Below are 14,185 nucleotides of genomic sequence, written 5' to 3' on the forward strand. Positions count from 1 at the left end.
GGTGTATCTACGCTGCGTTCCATCTGCAGGGTTGCTGAAGACGTCGTGCAGCTTGGCATCCTTTACTGTTTCCATCAGGGATCTGGACGTAGCGTCCAATCTGCTGTCGGCCCTGCCGGATCGTCCAGCCGCATCGATGATGCAGTTGAAGTCACCGCCCAGGATGACCGGCCTGGAGGTTGCCAGCAGCTGTGGGAGCTGCTGAAAAACCTCCAGCCGCTCAGCCCCTTGTGACGGGGCGTAGACATTAATTAACCGGAGTGGAGCATTCTTATACATTACGTCTGCTACGAGGAGGCGCCCGCCCACCACCTCCTTAACCTGGGAGATGGTGAAGCTGCCTCCCCGCAGCAGAATCCCAAGGCCGGAGGAACGAGAGTCATTTCCTCCCGAACAGATCGATGGCCCATGGGACCACCATCGTGACCATTGCCTGTAGGAGCTGAAGTGCGGTATCGCACACTCCTGCAGAAACAACAAGTCAGCTTTGACCTTGGCAAGGTAGTCCAAGGTCGCAACACATCGCGTAGTAGATTTAATGCTACGCACATTTATGGATACAATCTTTACACCCATTTTAAAACAGTTAGTCGCTTACCAAACCTGTTGTCTCTGAGAGTTCCAGACCTTTGGTCTGCTCCTTCATGCCCGTGGTGTGCTCAAATTGCTTCACTTGGGATGGGCTGAGGAAAGTGTCCTGAACCTCCCCATTGGAGATGTTCTGCTCGGGTGGCATCTGGGGGTCCGTGCAGAGAGCGGGGTTTGAAATGTCCTCTGTTGGAGAAGCTTCTCCAATCCTCTCCCCCTCTGGGGCGTTGCTGCTCCCGGCTTCCCGGAGCTGGGGTGCGCTGAGCGCCTCACTGCTCCCAGATTCCTGGGGTTGTGGTGCACTGGCCTCTTTGGGTTGTGGGCCAAGTTGGGGTGCACTGGTCTCCTCATTGTCACCAATGTTCTGGAGCTTGGGTGACTCGTCCTCCAACTCCCTAGCGTTTTGCCGCTTCTTCTGTTGGCGCCGCCCTAGCACTTCTTCGTCTGAAGAGCTGCTGCTCTTGTTATCCGTGTCGGATAGGAGACGCCTCTTGACTCTTGTCTGGGAAGTGGCTTGGTTTCTTTTTAGCCCCTTCTTCCTTTTGGCTCTCTTCACCAGCTGCCACTCCCCCTGCTGCTTTCCCACTGCTGCCTCCTCCTCCTCCGTTGATTCACTCTCCTGAGGAGTGGGAGGTTCAGGGGGCAGTGCTGTTAACTGGCTGTCTGCTGCCTCAATTTTTTCCTCCACCTTGTCTCTCTCTGTGTCCTCCTTTGTCCCGATGTTTTCTCTGGGGGCCTTGGTGGTTGGTGTGACACGAGGCATTTCTTCTGCTTCCCCCTCTTTGGCTTTAGCTGCCTGTGCATAAGTACGGCAACATTTGGGACAGGTCTTGTAGAGGTGACTTGCCTCGCCACACAGGTTGCAGCACTTAGCCTGTTTACAATCTTTTGTCTGGTGCCCTTCCTTTTTGCAGTTGGCCGCCACATGACCAGACTTGCCGCATGAGCGACAAAGTTTGGGTTGCCCAGCGTAGACAAGGTAACCACGGCTTCCCCCGATAGCGAATCTGGAAGGGGGGTGGAAAACGGCTCCCTTACCATCGGTCTTGAGCGTTACCTTAACCTGGCGTTTACATGTCCTGATTCCCAAGTTATCTTTAACTTCAGTGCAGCTCCCAACCTTATCGAAGTACCTGGTAAGGAAGGTGAGCACGTCAGCGACAGGGATGTAGGTGTTGTACAGATGCACCATCGCAACCCATTCACGATGCAACGGTAGAACAAAGAGCGGCTCCGCCGTCAGGATCTTCATTTCTGGCAGGTCTTTCTTTTCCTCAAACACCTTCAGGAGTTTGACACAAGCTGCCACTTGCTTGAAGGTCACATCAAAGAAACCAGCGCTGGGAAAATCCTGTAGGCAGTAGATATCTGCAGCCTCAAAACCACACAGCTTGAATAAGATCCTCTTCGTGAAGAAGGTCCTATCCATTCCTGTTCCTTGCTCGCTACCCTTCACCATGATTCGGATGGTGTTAGGTACCCCATGGTAAGGGGTTTGACTGGTTAGAGCCATTGCTCTTTCCCTGGCAGAAACATGATGAAGGTCTCTCCCCTGCCAGGTAAGTATTTTACCTTTACTCCTACTTGAGTATAGACTAGATGCTTGATCCTTTAGATAGACTAAATCCTCTAGGTGCTGCTGATTGCCTGTCCTGGGGTCCTCCTCTCACGCTCTCTTCTAAGTGCTGCTGACTGCCTGTCCTAGGGTCCTCCTCTTGCACTTCATCACTTAATCACAGATTAAGACAAAAATTTTAGCAAAAAGGTAGAAATTGTGAAATCAACATAATAGAGGAACCAGAAGAAACAGAGTCAGATATTTACTCACTATATCACAAAAATGGATAAAAGAGAGCCAACCTACGTGACAGTGAAAGCCAACGAGAAATCCATCCGAACGGGGGTGAATACAGGGGCATCCATGACAGCTAAAGGGGATCATATGTTCAAATATCTGAATGGGGGAGACAATCCATTAAATCTGGATGATTCAGATGCTAAGTTAAAGACGTATACTGGTGATGACATAAGAGGTATACCCAAGGTTCCAATACAGTATGGAAATCAGTCTCTTAATCTACCCCTAATAGTGGTATCGGGGGGGTGGGGGGGGGGGGGGAGGGGTGGATGGGTCCACATCTACTTGGTTGGAACTGGCTTAAGGAAATAAAGTTGGAATGGATTTTTCAACTCAGAATGAAGGATTTGCAAGAATTATTCCAGAAATATGCTTCTGTTTTCAGGGAGGAGCTTGGGAAGATTCAGGGACTGCAAGCTAAAATCCCCATAGTTGATGTTGAATTAGACAGGCTGGGAAGGTTGGGAGTCTTACAACCTGTACAATTTTCTGAATGGGCAGCAGCCATAGTTCCAGTATTAAAGCCTGACCAGAGTGTGCGGATATGCGGGGACCACAAGATGACCGTTAACAAAGTGGCCAGACCAGACAGGCACCCTATACTGAAAATTGATGAATTGTACTCCAAGCTGGCCGGGGGAACCACTTATACGAAGCTCGACATGAGCCACGCTTACCAGCAAGTCGAACTAGAAAAGGCCTCTCGGGACTTTGTGACTATCAACACACATCGGGGGTTATACCAATAAACCCGGTTACCCTTCGGAGTCTCATCGGATTGTGCCATTTTCCAGCGGATTATGGAAAATTTACTTGAAGGGCTGCCCAGGTTATGGTTTAAGTCGATGATGTCCCTAGTAACAGGACTAACTGCTGGAGAACACCTGGCTAGCCTGGAAGAGGCATTGAAGCTTTTCTCACAGCAGGAGTACGTTTGAAAAGAGAAAAATGTATCTTCCAAGCAAAAGAAATGTTTTACCTAGGCCATAGGGTCAACTCGCCATCACCCAGCGGAAGAAAAGGTGAGAGCTATTTGTGAGGCGCCAGCACCGAGAAACACCACAGAACTCAATTCCTCCTTGGGAATGATTAACTATTATGGCCATTTTATCCCAAATTAATCAACAGTACTGACTCCATTATATGGTTTGCCCTGGCAAGCTCCACAACAAGAAGCTTTTATGATGGTAAAGCAGTTGCTACGTTCATTGGCCCCATTGGGAATTAGTTTTGACCTGTGATGCAGCACCTTACGGAGAAGGGGCAGTACTCTCCCACTGGATGGTGGGTGACCCACACGGCCCATTGGTTATGTCTCAAGTACACTCAGTGCTGCAGAACGATGATACTCACTAATCGAGAAAGAAGGCTTATCCCTTATATTTGGCATTAGGAAGCTCCACCGATACATTCACTTTACCATTGTATCTGACCACAAGCCACTACTTGGTTTGTTCAGCGAAGACAAGGCAATGCTCTCAATTGCCTCTGCACGCATCCAAAGGTGGGCACTGATTCTAGCTGCTTGCAAATATATTTTTATCCACCGGCCGGTTATCCAGATTGCAAATGCTGATGCCCTGAGCCGATGACCTCTAAAGGACAGCAAAGTGAACGTCCCAATTCCCCAAGAACTTGTCTTCTTATTAAACTTTCTGCATTCACCACCAGTGCATGCCAAACAAATAAGAGAGTGGATAGACCGCGATCCAGTTTTATCTTACGTAAGGGGACAAGTCTTACAGGGATGGTCTAACCAGCCAAAGTCTGACGAAATGAAGCCTCATTTTAACAAGAGATATGAGCTCACCTGCCAGGATGGCATCTTGCTGTGGGGAGCGAGAGTCATTGTGCCTCTGAGAGGAAGAAAATCATTAGTGACCAAATTACATAGTGCTCACCCCGGCATCTCTAGAATGAAAATTTTGGCGTGCAGCTACTTATGGTGGCCAGGGATGGGCACAGAAATCGAAAACTTAGTCAAGAGCTGCATACAATGCAAACAGGTACAGAAATTGCCCCCTTCTGCTCCATTGCATCCCTGGGAATGGCCAGGAAGGCCATGGGTCTGCCTCCACATTGATTATGTGGGGCCTTTGTTGGGCACAATGTTCCTCCTGATCATAGATGCTCACTCGAAGTGGATGGATGTGTACGAGGTGAGATCACCCACATCTGCCGCTCACATAGACAGATTGCATCAGAGTTTTGCGATACATAGGTTACCAGAGGTAATAGTGTCTGATAATGGAACAGCATTCCCCAGCGGGCAAGTCCAAAGATTTACAAGTCTCAATGGCATAACACATGTTAAGACCTTGCCACACCACCCTGCATCCAATGGTTTAGCCGAGAGGGCAGTCCAGACCTTCAAGTCCGGAATGAAAAAACTGGATGGAGACTTTATTGCAACTAGATTATCACGCTTCCTATTCAATTATATTACTATGCCACACATGCAGGGTTATTGATGAAGAGATGTGTCCGAACACATTTGAGCCTCATAAGGCTGAATTTAAGGGGGAGGATAGAGAGAAGTCAGGAGGCCCAGAAAAATGGACATGATTACCACAGTCATGAAAGAAACTTCACTATTGAAGACACAGTTTTTGCAAAGAACTTTGGAGATGGGCTCAAATGGTTATCAGGTGTAGTTAGTGCAGTGGCAGGACCCCTTTCCTATCACATATCGGTTGAATGTCTGAGGTACAATGTACCTTTAAGAGAATGTAAGCAGATTGACCATGTGCTTGTATTACCCAATTGCTGTGTAGCGCGGGCTACATTGTTAATCAGTAGTTTTAGAATGCGTTTGGTTTTGAGAAACACGCATGTGTTAGTTCTCTGTCACTTATGTGAATAAACAGCATATGCTTCATTTTACAACGGGCTCTTCATCTACATTGTTTTGATTACCAACTCATTTATCAGTAGATAGGTGTGCAACCATGCTCACTGAACAAGCAATTGGATAAGAGGAACGTAACATATGTTTACAGCCCTAAGTGTGTTTATAGTCCTCAAAATGTAAGTATGCGTTACAGGCCGATATTTGTGTCAGTGTGCATTTAGAACTTTTTTTGTAAGTGTGTTTAGTGCCCTGTTTTTGCCGGGGTGTGTTTATAGCCGTGTAATTGTCACTGGGTGTTTACAGCCTTGTAATTGTGAGTGTGTATGTCAGTGTATGTTTACACCACTATATTAGCCAGTGTGTGTTTACAGCCCTTTGTTTGTCAGCGCGTGTTTGCAGCCTGGTACATTTGTGTTTATAGCCCTGTATTTGTCAGTGCGTGTCTATAGCACAGTATTTGAAAATGTGTTTTTGCTGCCTTGCAGTTAATCAGTATGTATCTATAGCCCTGTATTTATCAATGTGTGATTGCAGCCCTATATTTGTCAGTGTGTGTTTACATCTCTGTATTTGACAGTGTGTGTTTACAGCTCTATATTTGTCAGTGTGTGTTTACAGCTCTGTTTTTCTAAGTGTGGTTTCAGTCCTGTATTTGTCAGTGCATGTTTAGAGCCCTAAATTAGGCATTGTGTGATTTGTAACCCTTTATTTGTCAGTGTGCGTTTACATCCCTGTAGTTGTCAGTGTGCGTTTACAACCCTGTATTTGTCAGTGTCCGTTTACAGCCCTGTTTTTGTCAGTGTGAGTTTACAACCATGTGTTTGTCAGTGTGCATTTACAGCCCTGTTTTTGTCAGTGTGCATTTACAGCCCTGTTTTTGTCAGTGTGCATTTACAGCCCTGTTTTTGTCAGTGTGCGTTTACAGCCCTGTTTTTGTCAGTGTGCGTTTACAGCCCTGTTTTTGTCAGTGTGCGTTTACAGCCCTGTTTTTGTCAGTGTGCGTTTACAGCCCTGTTTTTGTCAGTGGATGTTTACAGCCCTCTATTTGTCAGTGTGCGTTTACAGCCCTGTTTTTGTCAGTGTGCGTTTACAGCCCTGTATTTGTCAGTGTGCGTTTACAGCCCTGTTTTTGTCAGTGTGCGTTTACAGCCCTGTTTTTGTCAGTGCGCGTTTACTGCCCTGTATTTGTCAGTGGATGTTTACAGCCCTGTTTTTGTCAGTCGATGTTTACAGCCCTGGATTTGTCAGTGTGCGTTTACAGCCCTGTATTTGTCAGTGGGCGTTTACAGCCCTGTATTTGTCAGTGTGCGTTTACAGCCCTCTATTTGTCAGTGTGCGTTTACAGCCCTCTATTTGTCAGTGTGCGTTTACAGCCCTCTATTTGTCAGTGTCTGTTTACAGCCCTGTTTTTGTCAGTGGATGTTTACAGCCCTGTTTTTGTCAGTGGATGTTTACAGCCCTGTATTTGTCAGTGTGCGTTTACAGCCCTGTATTTATCAGTGGGCGTTTACAGCCTGTATTTGTCAGTGTGCGTTTACAGCCCTGTTTTTGTCAGTGTGCGTTTACAGCCCTGTATTTGTCAGTGTGCGTTTACAGCCCTGTTTTTGTCAGTGTGCGTTTACAGCCCTGTTTTTGTCAGTGTGCGTTTACAGCCCTGCTTTTGTCAGTGCGCATTTACAGCCCTGTATTTGTCAGTGGATGTTTACAGCCCTGTTTTTGTCAGTGGATGTTTACAGCCCTGGATTTGTCAGTGTGCGTTTACACCCCTGTAGTCAGTATTTGTTTACAGCCCTGTATTTGTCAGTGTACGTTTACAGCCCTGTTTTTGTCAGTGTGCGTTTACAGCCCTGTTTTTGTCAGTGTGCGTTTACAGCCCTGTTTTTGTCAGTGTGCGTTTACAGCTCTGTTTTTGTCAGTGTGCGATTATAGCCTTGTTTTTGTCAGTGTGCGATTACAGCCTTGTTTTTGTCAGTGTGCGATTACAGCCCTGTTTTTGTCAGTGTGCGTTTACAACCCTGTAGTCAGTGTCATTTTACAGCCCTGTATTTGTCAGTGTACATTTACAGCCCTGTTTATGTCAGTGTGCGTTTAGAGCCCTGTTTTTGTCAGTGTGCGATTACAGCCCTGTATATGTCAGTGGGCGTTTACAGCCCTGTATATGTCAGTGGGCGTTTACAGCCCTGTATTTGTCAGTGTGCGTTTACAGCCCTGTATTTGTCAGTGTGCGTTTACAACCCTGTTTTTGTCAGTGTACGTTTACAGCCCTGTTTATGTCAGTGTGTGTTTACAGCCCTGTTTTTGTCAGTGTGCGTTTACAACCCTGTAGTCAGTGTTTGTTTACAGCCCTGTATTTGTCAGTGTACGTTTACAGCCCTGTTTATGTCAGTGTGCGTTTACAGCCCTGTTTATGTCAGTGTGCGTTTACAGCCCTGTTTTTGTCAGTGTGCGTTTACAGCCCTGTTTTTGTCAGTGCGCGTTTACAGCCCTGTATTTGTCAGTGGATGTTTACAGCCCTGTTTTTGTCAGTGGATGTTTACAGCCCTGGATTTGTCAGTGTGCGTTTACAGCCCTGTATTTGTCAGTGTGCGTTTACAGCCCTGTATTTGTCAGTGTGCGTTTACAGCCCTCTATTTGTCAGTGTGCGTTTACAGCCCTCTATTTGTCAGTGTGCGTTTACAGCCCTGTATTTGTCAGTGTGCATTTACAGCCCTGTATTTGTCAGTGTACGTTTACAGCCCTGTTTTTGTCAGTGTGCGTTTACAGCCCTGTTTATGTCAGTGTGCGTTTACCGCCCTGTTTATGTCAGTGTGCGTTTACAGCCCTGTTTATGTCAGTGTGCATTTACAGCCCTGTTTATGTCAGTGTGCGTTTACAGCCCTCTTTATGTCAGTGTACATTTATGTCAGTCTGTGTTTACAGCTCTATATTTGTCAGTGTGTGTTTACAGCTCTGTATTTCTAAGTGTGGTTTCAGTCCTGTATTTGTCAGTGCATGTTTACAGCCCTATATTAGGCATTGTGTGATTTGTAACCTTTTATTTGTCCGTGTGCGTTGACAACCCTCTTTATGTCAGTGTACTTTCACGGCGGTGTTTTTGTCAGTGTGCGTTTACAGCTCTGATTTTGTCAGTGTACGTTTACAGCCCTGTTTTTGTCAGTGTGTGTTTACAGCCCTGTTTTTATCAGTGTGCGTTTACAGCCCTCTTTATGACAGTGTGCATTTACAGCCCTCTTTACGTCAGTGTGCATTTACAGCACTGTTTATGTCAGTGTACGTTTACAGCCCTGTTTTTGTCAGTGTGCGTTTACAGCCCTGTTTTTGTCAGTGTCTGTTTACAGCAATGTTTTTGTCAGTGTGTGCGTACAGCCCTGTTTTTGTCAGTGTGTGTTTACATCTCTGTTTATGTCAGTCTGTGTTTACAGCTCTATATTTGTCAGTGTGTGTTTACAGCTCTGTATTTCTAAGTGTGGTTTCAGTCCTGTATTTGTCAGTGCATGTTTAGAGCCCTAAATTAGGCATTGTGTGATTTGTAACCCTTTATTTGTCAGTGTGCGTTGACAACCCTGTATTTGCCAGTGGGCGTTTACAGCCCTGTATATGTCAATGGGCGTTTACAGCCCTGTATATGTCAGTGGGCGTTTACAGCCCTGTATATGTCAGTGGGCGTTTACAGCCCTGAATATGTCAGTGGGCGTTTACAGCCCTGTTTTTGTCAGTGTGCGTTTACAGCCCTGTTTTTGTCAGTGTGCGTTTACAGCCCTGTTTTTGTCAGTGTGCGTTTACAACCCTATAGTCAGTGTCTGTTTACAGCCCTGTATTTGTCAGTGGGCGTTTACAGCCCTGTTTATGTCAGTGTGCGATTACAGCCCTGTTTTTGTCAGTGTGCGATTACAGCCCTGTTTTGTTCAGTGTGCATTTACAGCCCTGTTTTTGTCAGTGTGCGTTTACAACTCTATAGTCAGTGTCTGTTTACAGCCCTGTATTTGTCAGTGGGCGTTTACAGCCCTGTTTTTGTCAGTGTGCATTTACAACCCTGTAGTCAGTGTTTGTGTACAGCCCTGTATTTGTCAGTGGGCGTTTACAGCCCTGTATATGTCAGTGTGCGTTTACAGCCCTGTTTATGTCAGTGTGCGTTTACAGCCCTGTATATGTCAGTGGGCGTTTACAGCCCTGTATATGTCAGTGGGCGTTTACAGCCCTGTATATGTCAGTGGGCGTTTACAGCCCTGTTTTTGTCAGTGTGCGTTTACAGCCCTGTTTTTATCAGTGTGCGTTTACAACCCTATAGTCAGTGTCTGTTTACAGCCCTGTATTTGTCAGTGGGCGTTTACAGCCCTGTTTATGTCAGTGTGCGATTACAGCCCTGTTTTTGTCAGTGTGCGATTACAGCCCTGTTTTGTTCAGTGTGCATTTACAGCCCTGTTTTTGTCAGTGTGCGTTTACAACTCTATAGTCAGTGTCTGTTTACAGCCCTGTATTTGTCAGTGGGCGTTTACAGCCCTGTTTATGTCAGTGTGCGATTACAGCCCTGTTTTTGTCAGTGTGCATTTACAACCCTGTAGTCAGTGTTTGTGTACAGCCCTGTATTTGTCAGTGGGCGTTTACAGCCCTGTATATGTCAGTGTGCGTTTACAGCCCTGTTTATGTCAGTGTGCGTTTACAGCCCTGTATATGTCAGTGGGCGTTTACAGCCCTGTATATGTCAGTGGGCGTTTACAGCCCTGTATATGTCAGTGGGCGTTTACAGCCCTGTCTATGAAAGTGGGCGTTTACAGCCCTGTATTTGTCAGTGTACGTTTACAGCCCTGTATTTGTCAGTGTGCGTCTACAGCCCTGTATTTGTCAGTGTGCGTTTACAACCCTGTTTTTGTCAGTGTACGTTTACAGCCCTGTTTTTGTCAGTGTGCGTTTACAACCCTGAAGTCAGTGTCTGTTTACAGCCCTGTTTTTGTCAGTGTGCGACTACAGCCCTGTTTATGTCAGTGTGCGTTTACAGCCCTGTTTTTGTCAGTGTGCGTTTACAACCCTGTAGTCAGTGTCTGTTTACAGCCCTGTTTTTGTCAGTGTGCACTTACAGCCCTGTATTTATCAGTGTACGCATACAGCCCTGTTTATATCAGTGTGCGTTTACAGCCCTGTTTTTGTCAGTATGCACTTACAGCCCTGTTTTTGTCAGTGTGCGTTTACAGCCCTGTTTTTGTCAGTGTGCGTTTACAACCCTGAAGTCAGTGTCTGTTTACAGCCCTGTTTTTGTCAGTGTGCGACTACAGCCCTGTTTATGTCAGTGTGCGTTTACAGCCCTGTTTTTGTCAGTGTGCGTTTACAACCCTGTAGTCAGTGTCTGTTTACAGCCCTGTTTTTGTCAGTGTGCACTTACAGCCCTGTATTTATCAGTGTACGCATACAGCCCTGTTTATATCAGTGTGCGTTTACAGCCCTGTTTTTGTCAGTATGCACTTACAGCCCTGTTTTTGTCAGTGTGCGTTTACACCCCTGTAGTCAGTATTTGTTTACAGCCCTGTATTTGTCAGTGTACGTTTACAGCCCTGTTTTTGTCAGTGTGCGTTTACAGCCCTGTTTTTGTCAGTGTGCGTTTACAGCCCTGTTTTTGTCAGTGTGCGATTACAGCCTTGTTTTTGTCAGTGTGCGATTACAGCCTTGTTTTTGTCAGTGTGCGATTACAGCCCTGTTTTTGTCAGTGTGCGTTTACAACCCTGTAGTCAGTGTCATTTTACAGCCCTGTATTTGTCAGTGTACATTTACAGCCCTGTTTATGTCAGTGTGCGTTTAGAGCCCTGTTTTTGTCAGTGTGCGATTACAGCCCTGTATATGTCAGTGGGCGTTTACAGCCCTGTATATGTCAGTGGGCGTTTACAGCCCTGTATTTGTCAGTGTGCGTTTACAGCCCTGTATTTGTCAGTGTGCGTTTACAACCCTGTTTTTGTCAGTGTACGTTTACAGCCCTGTTTATGTCAGTGTGCGTTTACAGCCCTGTTTTTGTCAGTGTGCGTTTACAACCCTGTAGTCAGTGTTTGTTTACAGCCCTGTTTTTGTCAGTGTGCACTTACCGCCCTGTATTTATCAGTGTACGCATACAGCCGTGTTTATGTCAGTGTGCGTTTACAGCCCTGTTTTTGTCAGTGTGCGTTTACAGCCCTGTTTTTGTCAGTATGCGTTTACAGCCGTTTTTGTCAGTGTGCGTTTACAATCCTGTATTTGTCAGCGGGCGTTTACAGCCCTGTTTATGTCAATGGGTGTTTACAGCCCTGTATATGTTAGTGGACATTTACAGCCCTGTATATGTCAGTGGGCGTTTACAACCCTGTCTCTGTCAGTGGGCGTTTACAGCTCTGTATATGTCAGTGGGCGTTTACAGCCATGTATATGTCAGTGTGCGTTTACAGCCCTGTATTTGTCAGTGTCCGTTTAAAACCCTGTTTTTGTCAGTGTGCGTTTACAGCCCTGTTTTTGTCAGTGTGCGTTTACAGCCCTGTTTTTGTCAGTGTGCGTTTACAGCCCTGTTTTTGTCAGTGTGCGTTTACAACCCTGTAGTCAGTGTCTGTTTACAGCCCTGTATTTGTCAGTGTACGTTTACAGCCCTGTTTATGTCAGTGTGCATTTACAGCCCTGTTTATGTCAGTGTGCGTTTACAGCCCTGTTTTTGTCAGTGTGCGTTTACAGCCCTGTTTTTGTCAGTGTGCGTTTACAGCCCTGTTTTTGTCAGTGTGCGTTTACAGCCCTGTTTTTGTCAGTGTGCGTTTACAACCCTGTAGTCAGTGTCTGTTTACAGCCCTGTATTTGTCAGTGTACGTTTACAGCCCTGTTTATGTCAGTGTGCGTTTACAGCCCTGTTTATGTCAGTGTGCGTTTACAGCCCTGTTTATGTCAATGGGCGTTTACAGCCCTGTATACGTCAATGGGCGTTTACAGCCCTGTATACGTCAGTGGGCGTTTACAGCCCTGTATACGTCAGTGGGCGTTTACAGCCCTGTATACGTCAGTGGGCGTTTACAGCCCTGTATACGTCAGTGGGCGTTTACAGCCCTGTATACGTCAGTGGGCGTTTACAGCCCTGTATACGTCAGTGGGCGTTTACAGCCCTGTATACGTCAGTGGGCGTTTACAGCCCTGTATATGTCAGTGGGCGTTTACAGCCCTGTATACGTCAGTGGGCGTTTACAGCCCTGTATACGTCAGTGGGCATTTACAGCCCTGTACACGTCAGCGGGCGTTTACAGCCCTGTACACGTCAGCGGGCGTCTACAGCCCTGTATACGTCAGTGGGCGTCTACAGCCCTGTATACGTCAGTGGGCGTTTACACCCCTGTATACGTCAGTGGGCGCTTACGGCCCTGTTTTTGTCAGCGTGCGTTTACAGCCCTGTTTATGTCAGTGTGCGTTTACTGCCCTGTTTTTGTCAGTGTGCGTTTACCGCCCTGTTTTTGTCAGTGTGCGTTTACTGCCCTGTTTTTGTCAGTGTGCGTTTACTACCCTGTTTTTGTCAGTGTGCGTTTACAGCCCTGTTTTTGTCAGTGTGCGTTTACAGCCCTGTTTTTGTCAGTGTGCGTTTACAGCCCTGTATTTGTCAGTGTGTGTCTGTAGCCCTGTAGTTGTCTGTCCGTGTTTACAGCTCTATATTTGTCAGTGTGTGTTTACAGCTCTGTATTTCTAAGTGTGGTTTCAGTCCTGTATTTGTCAGTGCATGTTTACAGCCCTATATATAAGGCATTGTGTGATTTGTAACCCTTTATTTGTCAGTGTGCGTTTACAGCCCTGTAGTTGTCAGTGTGCGATTACAACCCTGTATTTGTCAGTGTCTGTTTACAGCCCTGTTTTTGTCAGTGTGCGTTTACAGCCCTGTATTTGTCAGTGTACGTTTACAGCCCTGTATTTGTCAGCGTACGTTTACAGCCCTGTATATGTCAGTGGGCGTTTACAGCCCTGTTTATGTCAGTGGGCTTTTACAGCCCTGTATATGTCAGCGGGCGTTTACAGCCCTGTATATGTCAGTGTGCGTTTACAGCCCTGTATATGTCAGCGGGCGTTTACAGCCCTGTATACGTCAGCGGGCGTTTACAGCCCTGTATATGTCAGCGGGCGTTTACAGCCCCGTATATGTCAGCGGGCGTTTACAGCCCCGTATATGTCAGCGGGCGTTTACAGCCCTGTATATGTCAGCGGGCGTTTACAGCCCTGTATATGTCAGCGGGCGTTTACAGCCCTGTATATGTCAGCGGGCGTTTACAGACCTGTATATGTCAGCGGGCGTTTACAGCCCTGTATATGTCAGTGGGCGTTTACACTCCTGTATATGTCAGTGGGCGTTTACACCTCTGTATTTGTCACTGTGTGTCTGTAGCCCTGTAGTTGTCTGTCCGTGTTTACAGCTCTGTATTTGCCAGTGTTTTACAGCTCCATATTTGTTTGTGTGTTTTTACAGCCCTGTATTTGTCAGTGAGTGCTTACCGCTCTGTATTTGTCTGTGTGTGTCTACAGCCCTGTACGTGTCAGTGTTTTTTACAGCCTTGCATTTGTCACTGTGTGATTACAGCCCTGTGTTTGTCAGTGTGTGTTTACAGCTCTGAACTCTGTGTGTTTCTATTGCCCTGTATTTGTCAGTGTGTGTTTACAGCTCTGTAGTTGTCAGCATGTATTTACAGTGCTGTATTTTTCTGTTTTGTCTTTAGCCCTGTATTTGTCTGTCCGTGTTTACTGCTCTGTATTTGCCAGTGTTTTACAGCTCCATATTTGTCAGTGCGTGTTTACAGCCCTGTATTTGTCAGTGTGTATTCATGGCCTGTATTTGTCAGTGTGTGTTTACAGCTCTGTATTCACCAGTTTGTGTCTATAGCCCTGTATTTGTCTGTGTGTGTCTATAGCCCTGTACT

Source organism: Carcharodon carcharias, chromosome 9, assembly GCF_017639515.1.
Source record: "Carcharodon carcharias isolate sCarCar2 chromosome 9, sCarCar2.pri, whole genome shotgun sequence".
In the NCBI taxonomy this organism is placed as follows: domain Eukaryota; kingdom Metazoa; phylum Chordata; class Chondrichthyes; order Lamniformes; family Lamnidae; genus Carcharodon; species Carcharodon carcharias.